The sequence below is a fragment of the Manacus vitellinus genome, unplaced genomic scaffold, assembly GCF_001715985.3.
Source record: "Manacus vitellinus isolate BGI_N305 unplaced genomic scaffold, ASM171598v3 scaffold_40_pilon, whole genome shotgun sequence".
Taxonomy (NCBI): domain Eukaryota; kingdom Metazoa; phylum Chordata; class Aves; order Passeriformes; family Pipridae; genus Manacus; species Manacus vitellinus.
This window is the reverse complement of record NW_021940541.1, coordinates 4,709,668-4,722,454: the sequence shown is the minus strand read 5'-3', so window position 1 is coordinate 4,722,454 and position 12,787 is coordinate 4,709,668. Positions and strand designations below refer to the sequence as shown.

General features: G+C 43.1%; 1 protein-coding gene across 7 annotated transcripts in view; it reads left to right on the top strand.

The window, feature by feature from the left end:
- The window catches only part of TACC2 (transforming acidic coiled-coil containing protein 2), a 137,274-nt gene that overhangs the window by 43,575 nt on the left and 80,912 nt on the right, over nt 1-12,787 (top strand). The window lies entirely within an intron of this gene.

Here is a 12,787-nt window from a genome sequence, read left to right as displayed (position 1 = left end):
GCTCCTGTACAGCTTCATCTCTTACATGATCCCTTATTTTGAAACCACACTAAACTGTGCATGAGGGGGGCAAAGCTGTGTGATCTGACTCTTAAATCCTTGTTAGGATTTCTTCCTGTAGAGGAAATAGAGGAATTTCTTCCCTTTGTGGCTATGCAGTGGGAGCAGGGTGGTCTTGAGATGAACAGTGGATCCAAGCACTGCCTGCAGCAATTCCTGCCCCCACCTCCTTTAGGAGTAGAACACTGGTCAAATAATGAGAGTCCTGAAGGCAATAGTATAGCACCAAAGACTTCCCTTCAAATCTTCAGTAAAAAGGACAATTATTTTTGGAAAGGAGGTTGTGGCTGAAGCATTAGCCCCCCTTTCCTGTGGAAGTATTCCTGTGCTATTTGCAGAAGCAGGGAAGGGTTGGATTTTGGCAACCCTGTCTGCACTGAAAAGGAGTAAAAAAAAAAACAAACCCTTTTTTGATGGTTTTGATGTTTTTAACTCTCTCTACTGAATCTGTAACTGAAAACCTCTGTTCCTGATTGACACATCTGGGCATCAAAATGTCATTCTTCCTGCTTACCACTGGGCATCCAACTGCTTCATTTTGCTGTTGGAGTTCTACTTGGAAGGGAAGACCAGGACTTGAGATGGGGTTTTTTTCTCCTTTTGCATTGGATACCCACACATCTGTAATGTAACCCCACACATCTTTCTTTTCTGGAGAGTGTAGGCAGGGAGCCCTTACGTCCCTGAAATGCCCCTGTTTGCATCATGGCCTGTGGCAGATATCGAGCAGAACGCGGAACAAAATTGGAAATGATGGCAAAATTTTAGGGATTTTTAGAGGTGGCATTGATTTTTTGATAACTTCCTGTAATTCAGCTGTCTGGTACATGCAGACTGCCATTGTTTCTTGGAAAAAGTACCGAGGGAGCTTTTTGAAGTGGAGATGGTGAAGTCATTCCCAGATGTGCATCTGTGAGGTACAGAGAACACATTGCCTCGTTCCCTGATTTGTTAGTTTGGCAAAAGGCTCAGCTTGTTAACAGGCCTTTGGGTGTTCCAGGCTCTCAGAGATGCTGGGGCTGGGTGTGCCCTGAGGAAAGAGCACAAGCAAGCAATGACACCCATGTTTTTGGAGAATGGAGAGTTCTGCTGCACTGACTCACATCACTTATAAATCTAAACACTGTTCTTATATGGGAAGTACGTTGCAGCAGTTAGAGTCAGCAAAGCTACTTGAAAAACATTCTTTATGTCCTTTGCATAGGTCAACAAGGTCTCTAAAGCTGGCCCAGACATATTTTTGGATTTGCTTCATACTTTGTTCTTGCCATCAAAAATTGGCAAGTTCAATAACTCCAAAGAGAATGTTCACTCCTTAGTAACTACTGACTGGTCTTTTTTGTCTGTGTAACAAATACAGTATTAAATATTTTAACAGTCTTGCTGGATGAGGTGGGGAACATAGAACTGCTTTTCAGATCAGTCAAGTGGGTTTTGAGCACTAAGGCTTTGTGTCAGTGAGCAGCTGAAAACAAGAGTCTGGAGTTAAAAGGGAACTTGTCAAAACAGTGATTATGCAGCTCTTTATTTCCCTATTTTTGACCTTCAAAATTGATTCGGGTGTGCAGCATCTCAGGATCACAAAAACAAAGGGAAAAATAGCTGGAGGTGATTTACACATAAACGAAATGCACAAAATTAGTTATTTGTCTCTCCTGCCCTTCTCCCTTCGCATCTGAATTCTTTCTTTCTCTTTATTTTCCTCCCATCTTACTGTCATTGCTATCCTCAGTAGGTGCAGCTGTTAGTACAGTTGTGCTTTTGGAGGTGCAGGCAGCTCAGCCTGCAGACCTCAACTAAATTAACAGGATGGGGAGTTCTGGGAGAATTTCATCTGTGTGAAGTCTGAGATATTTAATTTTGGTATTTTTCTATTCAGGAAGAGTAAAATGAAGATAACTTCACTCTTAAATAGACACCTCCCATTGCCTTCTAGGAAGCAAAAGGGAGTTTTGCCAACTATTCTAATGGATTCCATTGACTGAACTGGCCACTGGTTTAGGCAGCATTCAAGTATTTATAAAATTTATGAAGTATTTATAAAAATGCTGATTTGATAGTATACCCTGCTGTATTCAAAACACATGCCAATGGAAAACTGGCTGTGTGAGACCACACTGGTTATTTTTTTATTTTATTTACTTCTGCCTCTGCTACACAGAAGTACAGAAGTAGATCATCTCTGGTCCTGCCAAATTGTTGGTACTTCTTTCTACAGTTGCTGTATGGAAAACATTCTGTAACACTCCTGAGAACCTGAGCCACATATTTATAAGGTATTGACATGGATGGATGATACATGAGCTTCTGTTTTCACACATCCTTCTGTGTTTCTCAAGACATTACATTTATTCAATCAAACACAGGCATTTGCTAAAGAAATCCAGCATGGACACTGCAATACTTTGTCCAGTATCTGGTCAGGGAGTTTAGCATCAATTTTTGTCTTCTTTTCTCATTACATTAAAAATTACTTTCATATTATTGTTCTTCTAAGTAGATTTCACCAGATGTATTTTCCAGCCTCGCTTCTTCCAAGTCAGCTGCCTGTTTTCTCAAAATCATTTTGGCATATCTTACAGATCCCCTGTTCTCTCAGTTCCAAGTCTAAATCTTCTGGCTCCTTGCAAAATTGGACACCGTGGAGCTTGTTCCATGGTCCCTGTTTCTAATAGAATATGCAAAGTAGGATTAGCCCCAGCTTTGAACCCTTCCAAGGGCAGCTCTGAGAACAGCAATTACAGACACAGGCATATTCTCCATGACTTGGATGTGGCTTCCTTCCAGTTCCTCTGTGTCCTGGCATACTTGCACTGCACTAATGCTTCTCAACAGAGACTCCTCTGGAGACCTGTCTGAAGAGCCACAACTCCATAGTTCTTGACTTACCCTTTTCTTTCAGTTTTCTCTCCTGATTTCTTTTATGTTGATGTCCTTGGAGCCTGTCTTACCAATATTTGGTCCAGGTATATGGGAGCACACACAAGCATTGCTAACAACAGGAGAGGCTTATTAAGGTATTGCAATACCTTAAAAGTACTCTGGAAAAATTAAAAAAAAAAGTTACATGTATTTATTTGGGCCTATTCATCTACACTCACCTCCCCAGGTTAACTCTCACAGTAGAGTCTCTTGGGCCTGTAAGAAGCTCTGCATCTCAAATTGCAATAATAGGTGTAGAAATGTTAATTGCTTCCATCAAAGGCGTGATTGTTCTCGATTCTAAGGTCCCTCTGAAATGCTGAGTGCCACCACTCTGTGCTGCTGGGAAGAACCACCCCAGCATGTTCTGGTAATCTTGTTCTCCTTGCTGAAATGTGCTCAGCATCTCCTTTTTGTTCATCCAGCCTTAATCCTTCCTCTGCCCTATTCTCCCTGTTCAGTATCTTCTCCACACATCCACTGTCCTCAGTAAAATAACCAGCTGTCCAAAAGTGCCCCAGGACTCCACGAGGTTGTTTCTAATTTAATGTCACTAATTTACTTTCTTTCCCTCTCACGCATTCCTTTGAGGACAGCTGTGTGAGGGAAGGCTGTGGCTGCAGCCTGTCCTAGAGCTGGGAAATGCTGGGCCAAAATCTCTGCTCCCACTGGGGTGATATCAGCAAAGAATTTGGCCCTGAGCCTCTAAATGATCAGCCCAGAACAATGGTCCCGTGGTCCTTTTCCACCCAGACCACCCTACAATCACCATACCCACAGTTGTCCCACTTTGCTTAAATAAGAGGGGTGTCTAGTTGTTTCAACTGATAAAAAATCAAATTAGGAAGATAGGGCTCTATGCAGGAAAGTAGGATTTAAATGATTCATTGGCCTGAAGTACCTGGTGTTTTCCAGCCTCAAACCTGTCAATCTCAGCTTCTCTGAAAAACATGGAACATGTGCTCCATGGAACTCATCAAACTGCTTTTTAAAATTCTTTTCCAGCCTGTTTTTCCCAGCTCCTTTGGCTAATGAAACTCAAACAGTGTAATCAATAAAGCCTTTTTTTTTTTAAGGCACTCACTAGCTTATGTAAAATCTTTGGAATTTGTAAGCATGATAACATTGTTATGCTCTCCTAGCTGATGGAAATATCAAAGCCAGCTAAGAATAACTCTGCAGCAGACAGAGAAGATTGGATTTGTTTCCTGGAATGAAAGCAAAAAGCATGAATACACTGCTCAGTTTCTAACAACTAAGGAAAAAAAAATAAATGGACACTTAAAACTTCCATTTCCCTTTCTTAACAATATCATTAAATGAGTCAAAACATAGAGTTAGTTTGCTGGATATTTAAAAGTCTCCAAGACTTTCCACATCTTTTATTTTTTTTTTTGAATTCTGTGATTGTACATGAAACTTATGTTGCATCCAGCGTTCTTCAAATCTTGTTCTTCTGCTAGAAACTCCAAATAAACTTGGTTTGCTAGAAAAGTTATCACTGCAATTTGTGAGGCTTTGAGTCTAGCCTAGGGTCTTCTAAAAATCAATCTTACTTGTTTGGAAATTTGCAGAATGACAGTTTCCCATCACTTTGATCCTCCAAGATGTAATGGGTTAACATTAAAGTTTCCTTTCCTTCTTTTTTTTTTTTTTTAAAGAAGGAGGTTAAGGTAGAAGTCTGGGAATTCAGAGAGACAGCCATCCCAAAGCCTCACCAATAAAAATTGCTGGGAAATGCACAACCTAATTTTCAGCCACCACAAATGATGGTTGTGGGCAATTTGTGTGTGGAAAGTAGTGGAAATATAAAGTTCAGGTGTTTGTTACAGACGTGGCTTGGCTCTCTCAGCCAGGCTGCTCCCCAGTTAATTGGGTCTGTGGTTTTTGTGGAGTGAATAACTACGAACCTCTGGTTAGGAAACGCAAAAGAGAAACTCCTCTTTAATTCTAAACAAACTGAAGTACATTTATATGTGTTTGTTGCAAAATGGCCTGAACAGTGGGCACTAAGTTTGCACAGAGAACAATTTAAAATTGCACACGTAGATTTTTTTTTAAAGGGGCATGCAGGAATAGGACAAGCCTTGGGCTGCAGGAAGGTGTGTGTAAGTGGAATATTAGGAAGAAATCCTTCCCTGTGAGGGTGGTGGGGCCCTGGCACAGGTTGCCCAGAGAAGCTGTGGCTGCCCCATCCCTGGAAGTGGCCAAGGCCAGGCTGGATGGGGCTTGGAGCAACCTGGGATAGGGGAAGGTGTCCCTGCCTCTGTCCAAGGGGTTTGGAACAAGATGAGCTTTATGGTCCCTTCCCACCCAAACCTTTCTGAGATTCTATGATCCACATTTAAAAAAAAAATGCCCCCCTGTATACACCATCCTGATGCTTTCTGGATTTCCCCTCCACCTAACTGTTCCCTGGGAACCAGGGAAGGGCACGGCCATGCCGTGGGATGTCTCCTGCTCCCAGTCCCTCTCATCAGCACACTCTCTGCTCCAGCTCTGGCCAGCCTGTCCCTGCCCCCTGACAGCCACCCCTGCCCTGTCATTGTGTCCCCAGCCCTTCTGGGAGGTTGCTTATCTCTTGTTTTCCTCTTGCTTTTCAGCTTGTTTCCTCTCTCCTCCCCCAAGCCCTCTACTGAGGCAGGTCAGGCACACCTTAGCACGGTGTTTCTGGAGTTACAGCCTATCAGGTTCCCTGTGTTTAAGTAGCAGAGGGCACTGGGAGACAAGTTTTTGTGACAAAGGTGTGTTGAGATTGCCTCGCAGTAGGTGAAAGGGCTTTGGCACAGCAAGAGGCTAAGGAACAAACAGGGACAGGCGTGTTTGTTGAGAGAAACGACCATTTCATTCCAAAAATGCTGAATTTGGGTCTGTTAGCAGGAACACAGCTAGTCTGTCGCCACAGCTTTGTGCCAGACTGAAGTGCTGCAAGCAAAGAATATAAAAATTTATTTTAATGAATATTCCTCTCTCCAGGGTCTCCCTCCCCGTCAGGGCAGTTATACCTGCAGAAGCTATTTGTGAAATGGTTTCTAGATGACAAAAGAGGTTAATTCCCCCCAAAATGAGAGGGGGACCGAATGCTTGTACCTGTATCAAAAACCACGGTAACTTTTTCCATGGCAGCTTTCCTACTGCTTGGGAGGCGGGATACAAAAGAGATGCTCTCCCAGAAACTTTTAACTCTGAGATTCATCTGAATTCTTGCTGTCAGAGTAGGTGCTACAGGCTCCTGGTGCTACAACCAAGTGAACCCTCCCTGCACCATGCACAGTGTTTGCCCCTCAATAAGCCACACCTTGCAGCACAGATGTTGGCAGTCTACAAGTTTTTCAGCATTTTCATCCATTACAGTGTCTGATGGTGTAGTCTTCTGTTTCCTGTGAAGGTTTCTGAATTGTTAAAAGCAGCAATGAGGACACTGAGGGGAAATCCCTGTCTCCTGCTTCCAGACTAGATGGGGAAGTTCTCCTGAAACACACAATTTACCTGAACAAAAATTTGTTCCCTCCATTTGCTTATAGAAAAATCAGACAAGGGCTAGAAGGAGAAACAGTCCAAGAGTTAAAAAAAAAATAAAAAATTAAACACTGATGAATACTATTTTCCCCCTGTGGCCCAGCTCTAAATTGATGCTTTGAGAGGTCCACCAGGTATGGTTACTGTAACTTAACATTAAAAGGAGATACACAGTCCTACTAGGGGCTGGACAGAGTTCTGAAGAAGAGGAAGTATTAATTTTGTCACCCAAGGTGTGGTGGACACCACAGCTGAAGAGTTTGGAGACAGGGAGTCAGATGGGAAACTAACTCAGCTAAATTAAATCTCTGTAATTCCGGCATTATAACTGAAATATCTTGATTGGGCATTTGGTAAGCAATGAATCTACTAACTCTCTTGCTGTGGGAGAGATATTATAGACATTTAACCTATAGTTATTGTATGGCCTGTTATAAACATGATAATGATCTCCCTGGGTAGAGACTCAATTAATTCCTTGGGTGCTGGCAGCTTGTATATGCAATTTGGTGTATCTCCATGCAAAGACTTAATTACCTGTAAAGCCACTCTTTTGTGTTGTAATAAACCCATAGGAAACCTAAGAGATTAATAAGGGCACACAACTAATTAAAACTGCTCCATTTTTTCATAGGTACAGAAACTTATGAGAAAGAAGGTAGAGACGCCTGTAAGAAAGCAGGTAAAAGAATCTATAAGAAAGGAGGTAGAGAAAAGAAAGAAGGTAGTGATACCTGTAAGAAAGAAAGAAACCTGTAAGAAAGCAGATTAAAAAAAAAATCCATAAGAAAGCAGGTAAAGGAACCTATAAAGGAAGAAGATTAACCTATAAGAAGGCAGGTAAAGAAACCTATGAGGAAACCTGTGCAACTTTAGGAACTGGAGTTTAACCCAAGAATTAGACCAGGAACAAAATGGTTTTGTTTAGATTTAAATCTATGTTATTTGTTGAGCTATAAACACGTAAAGTTTCAGTGAAAGTTGTCAAAAACTTTGCCTCTGCATCCTGAAAACATTTAAAAAAGTTGTCCCTAAAGTTGGGCCAAACACCATTCCTGCCTCCTGAAACTTCAAAAAAAAAAAAAAAAAAAAAAAAGTTGCCAAACGCATTTTAAAACGTTAGGAGCTATTTGCGTGTGCTTTAAGCCTTACACACACACACCGTAATTTAATCTCTCCACATCCACCCCTCCAGCAGATGGAAACTCCGAAATTCCACCGTAAAAAAAACGGGAAGGGGGGGGGGCGGAGAGAAAAGGAAGAAAAAAGAAAAAAAAAAAAGAGGGAAATTAAAACCACGTGGAGCCGGTTTGGGGGCGGGTTGGGGGGGTCGGGTCCTTTTTTTTTTTGTCTTGTTTTTGGCTCCTTTGTTCGCTGAGCTGGGGCGCCCCGCATCCTCCCCCGGCGGCCGCTCGGATGCCCCGGGCGGCGGCACCGGCGGGCGGGGGGGGACGGACGGGGCGCGGCAGCCGCGGTCGCTCCGCTGTCCTCGGGGAGCCTAATGGGAGGAGCCTCCGAGAAAGCAGCTCCAGCTCCTATTCCTCGGTCTTTTGTACGCCCCAGAGCTCGCCCAAAAAAAAAAAAAAAAAAAAAAAAAAAACCAACCCCAAAAAAAAAAAAAACAGCAGCGCTGCCGGGAGTGGGGTTTTTGTCGAGCCGCGGTCCCGCCCGCGGATGCTGGAGTGGAGGGAGTTGGTGTTCGAGCGAGGGTGTGGGCGGGGTGTTGTGTTGGAAGCGAGGATGACTGGGAGTAGGAAAGCTGGTGATTATTTCCTGGCGTTGGTAAGTAGACACTTGTGAAAGGAAAAGTTTTTTTTTCCCCCCCTTTTTTTTTTTTTCGTCTTCCCCTTTGAACAACTTTTCGAAACTTTTTCTCCTGCTCCCACAGCGCTGCCTCCAGCTCTGGGTGAGGATTAACTCTTCTTGCTCCCCCCCCAAAGACTGGAGGGTTTTGTGGCTCCTACCATGGTTTCTGGCTGGGTTTGGGGTTTCTGCTCGGGAAAGGAGACTGTGTGTGTGTGTTGTTTGTACCGAGAAACCTCTGCCTCAGGTTTACTAGCTGGAATCTGGAAACTTTGAAATTCTGCAGCAATGACATCAGGACGTGACCGAGAGCCCTTCCGAGGCTCTAAAAGCTGCTCGGTGGTGACGTGATGGGCTTTTTATAATGGTTGACAGTTATTACAGCAAATATGCTTATTCATCCTGTGCAGGCGTGATTTATACTTCTGAGACTTTTATGTGGCTTTCTGTTGTCCCTCTTTTAGCTTGCAAAGGAAGTAGTGCTGTAACGCGTTTCAGTCCCATTAAGTGTTTTAATCTAGAATAATTGTGTTTGTTTATTGTATTTACTCAGCCTAAGTTTTAATGTGACCACAGTAATGTAGAACACTCAGGCAAAAAAAGAAAAAAATATTTTTTTTCTATTTTATTGTTATGACTGATCAAATCAATGATCAATCTGGGTACGCATGTTACAGAAATCAAGGGCTTTCTAGGCAAGAAGGGTTGGGTGAGAATGGAAGTGCGGGCCCTCAGGTAATGTGTCACTAAACACCATCCCCTGCCAAGATAACTTCTCTATCTTGTCAGGGTTTCCACAAGCAGTGCCAGAAAAGTATCATTTCTGAGAATGACTCTCCGTGGTCACGAGTCCGGATGCCCGACAGCAGCAGCGCTCTCCTGCCCCAGCAGGTCATTTGGAATTACCTGCAGGGACTGCCAGCTGCTCTGCACCTGGCTTTCTGGGGTTGCTTCTCATAGGTGGGGTATTGCCTTCAGGAAGCCTTTTAAAAAACGCTTTCACGTCTCCAGAACGCAGTTTCTGCGTTTGTTTTCCTTTCTGACGTTGTTAGTGTGGAAATCTGCAGCGAGAGAAGGGAGTCCCTTGCTGCTGGAAGCACAGCCTTGTGTCTGGAGCCGCGCAGCCGTGTGTTCCCACGAGGGCTGCAGACACTCTGGGAGGTGCAGGTGGTTCCTGCTGCTTGGCCAGGACGATGGCAGGTCCCTCCCTTGGGGTCAGGTGTGACTCAGGTGCTGCTCCAGCCGTGCTGGGCTGGGCTGGCTCTCCTGGGTGCTCTGAGCACCAGCACCCAGCACCCAGACCTGTTCTGCCGATTGCTCAAGTCCCGCTCAGAGGACGAGCATGTAAATCTCAGGCACTGGAATAATTCCCCCAGGAGCCAGTTTTGGTACCTGGGTGACAGTGTCTTTCTTCCATAAGCGTAGAAATGCTGCCATGCAAATCCTGTGCATCAAACCCCCCTGGATGACAGTGATTTTGTTTGCTTTTAATTAGCACATGCCAGTTCATCTCCTGGATACCTTCATTACTGAGTTTGCACAATGCCCAGCTCAGCCTGGCCGAGGTGTGCAGGAGATCCTGCAGCCTAAATACAAAGTGCTGATGTGAGGCACTTAAGGCATCGTTTCTTCTTCAGAGTACAGAAGGAATTTGAGAGATTTTTCTGAAATCATATGTACATAAATGCATAAGTAACTCTTTTGTTGGGCAAAAGGCAGCATGTTTCCCCAAACTCGATCTTTTGACTGTGAGTGTGTGTTTAGCTGGTAAGAGTAAAACCTCTGCTGTATCTGCACAGTGATCAGCAAAAGTGACCCCCCCCAGTCATCACCATGAGCTTTCAAAGCTATTGCAGGTGCTTGGACTTGCCCCATGGGGATTTTTAGATTGTATGGATGTCGCCTTAGTTCACTGGGAAATAAAGCCACACTTTCCATTTCAGTATTAGCATCTCATATTTTTCCTAAGATTCTGTTGATATTTGAATCGGTTTTAAATTACTTCATAAGAAGTAGTGGGGGGGGGAAGGAGGGAGAGAGAAGGGAAAGAGGTTTTTTTTTTTAATTTGTAATCCTTTGCTTGTATCTTATGTAGCACTTCTGAGCTGCTTCCTGAATAAGTTTAGTTTTAGTTCCTAATACCAGTAATGTTGATTTCTGATATAAGAAAGAGCTTCTTACCTCCTTCTCCACTAAATCATAGTGACAGGAGCCCCAAAATTAATGAAAATACTTCTAAAGAACAGAAATACCAAAGGTGCATAGACTTACAGGTTTTTGTTGGATTTTCTACACATAAAGTTTATTCCAGTGAGTGTGGCTAAAGTATAAACAACAAAATAAAGCAGGAGAAGATAAAATGATTACTAAGAAGGAATTAATAAAATGGATCAAATTTTATGAGGTATGATGTGTTTGAATGAATGAATTTCAACTGATGTAGGTGCTGCTAGATCTCTTTCCTTTCCGAAGGATTGCAGTGCAAGAACTCACCAGAAATAGCAAATTCTCTCAATATTTCCTTGGGATTGATTAATATTTTTTCTTATGTATGGGTAAACTGAGGCTTTAAAAAAATTGACTCTTTGGCCTAGGTTATTAGAAAGCCAAGTATGAACTGTGGAGGATTTTGTCTGTCTGACTTGCTGTACCCAGTGAGAAACATCTTGTATCTTGAAGAAAACAAAATAGGGGGTGATGAGAGCACTGAGAGCTCAGTCCTGCCTTGCAGTTGTTGGTGCCATTTTCCAGAGATTTCTGGAGAAAGAGCAGGATCTATAAATCTTGCCATTATCTCATTAAAAGCAACCAAATGTTTGGGACTAGGAGATAGCAGAGTTTGAAATGCATATTGGTTTCCCTTGGAGTGAACTTGGAGCTATTGTTGACTGTTCAAAGGGAGCCACATCCAGCTCTCCTGATTGGAAAAACATGGACAGGGAGTAAATGCCAAGACCTGTAGCTGCCTTCTGTCTCCAGCACCAGTGTCAAAGTGTTTTGAAACTTTCCTATGATGTTAAGGGGTTTAAGGTTTGCATCTCATGGTTGGAAGCAGGAGAGCAGCAAACAGACCCACCAGAACACCCAGCCCTCGCTGCCTCTGTGTCCACATGGGCCAGATTGTGTTTCTGTACATATCTTAACTTTCTGCCTTGGTTTGAAACCTCCTTACATAGACCTGCTGTGTTTAGACAGTTATTTCTCATTCATTCATTGGGATTTAATGACTGGTATGGGTCAATCATTGCCTGAAACTTGTTATTTGCATACCTGACTTGGAAAATCTCTTTTCAAGGATAAGTAGAGGCCTCAAAAGTGAAATTGTGAAACTTAAGAGCCTAAGGACACTTGATGGGCAGTGTCTTTCACTTCTGACACACTAATAACAGATTGAACCCCTCAGTCTTTGGGCTGAATTTAGTGTGCCTGCTGCAGCTGCTGGTAAGCAACTGCTTATTAAACTGTGAGGTATTTTCCTTTGAAAAGTATTTCAGTCATGCTTGTCATAAGTAGAATTTGGAAGTAATTTTATGTAGATCCTCTTCCAGGCTCGACCCAGAACTCAGGCAACAGAATGGTAAAAGCTCATGGCATTTTAACAGAGAAATAAATTGGCCTAAAAGGCTGGTGGGGGCAGAGGACTGACAGCAGGGACCTGGTGGTGGGTGCCCGTGAGCCCAAGGGTTGTGATGCCCAGGAATGTCAGCTGTGGAACTAGTTTGGGCAGCTTTTGGATGGCTTCATTGTTCCTGTGGCACAGAGCAGGGTGGCTTGGAAAGGAGGAGCTTTGCCATCACCTCCCCAAGCCTGAGTTTCAGGTTACCTTGTCCCCGGACCACGGAAATCTCTGTCCGGGAGTTGGGTGTGCAGGAGGTGGGATGGTGGTGGACAAACACTTCACTTACTTACCAAACTGGGGCACACCTGCTCCTTTTTTCATTATGTATGTGAAAAAAACCAAATTGCCAAGTGCTGTTGTCAAGATCTACTTTCTAAACACTCATTTTAAGGCAAAGCAGAGGGGACACCCCAGTTTGTGCTGTATCTGCAACTCAACAATGAGTGAAAAATGGTCCCTTTATGATAATAAGCCAGAGGACTTTAGAACTTTGGCTCAAAGTTTCCTGCAACAGGCTGAGCCCTCAGGTGTGGTTAAACCAGAGAACATGTGGGCAGTTAATGGCTCAGCATTGTAATTGTTTTTCCCACGTGAACATGTTACAGAATCCTTTAGATAAAATATAGGAAGTGTGAGTATATTCAGATGGCAGCAAACACTGACATTATTATAGTGAAGTTTAACTCTTTGTTATGTTCTTTGATCCAGAATTAAACAGGAGTAAAAAGTCATACTGGTTCTTTGGATTTGAAGTTAGGCAAGATAGTAATCCTTTAGTGTTAAAGCTGAGTTTTGTGATTTAGGGCTTTTTATTTTTAAGCTGAAATCTCAAATGCTGAGCGATAGTTTTAAGTTTATGCACCT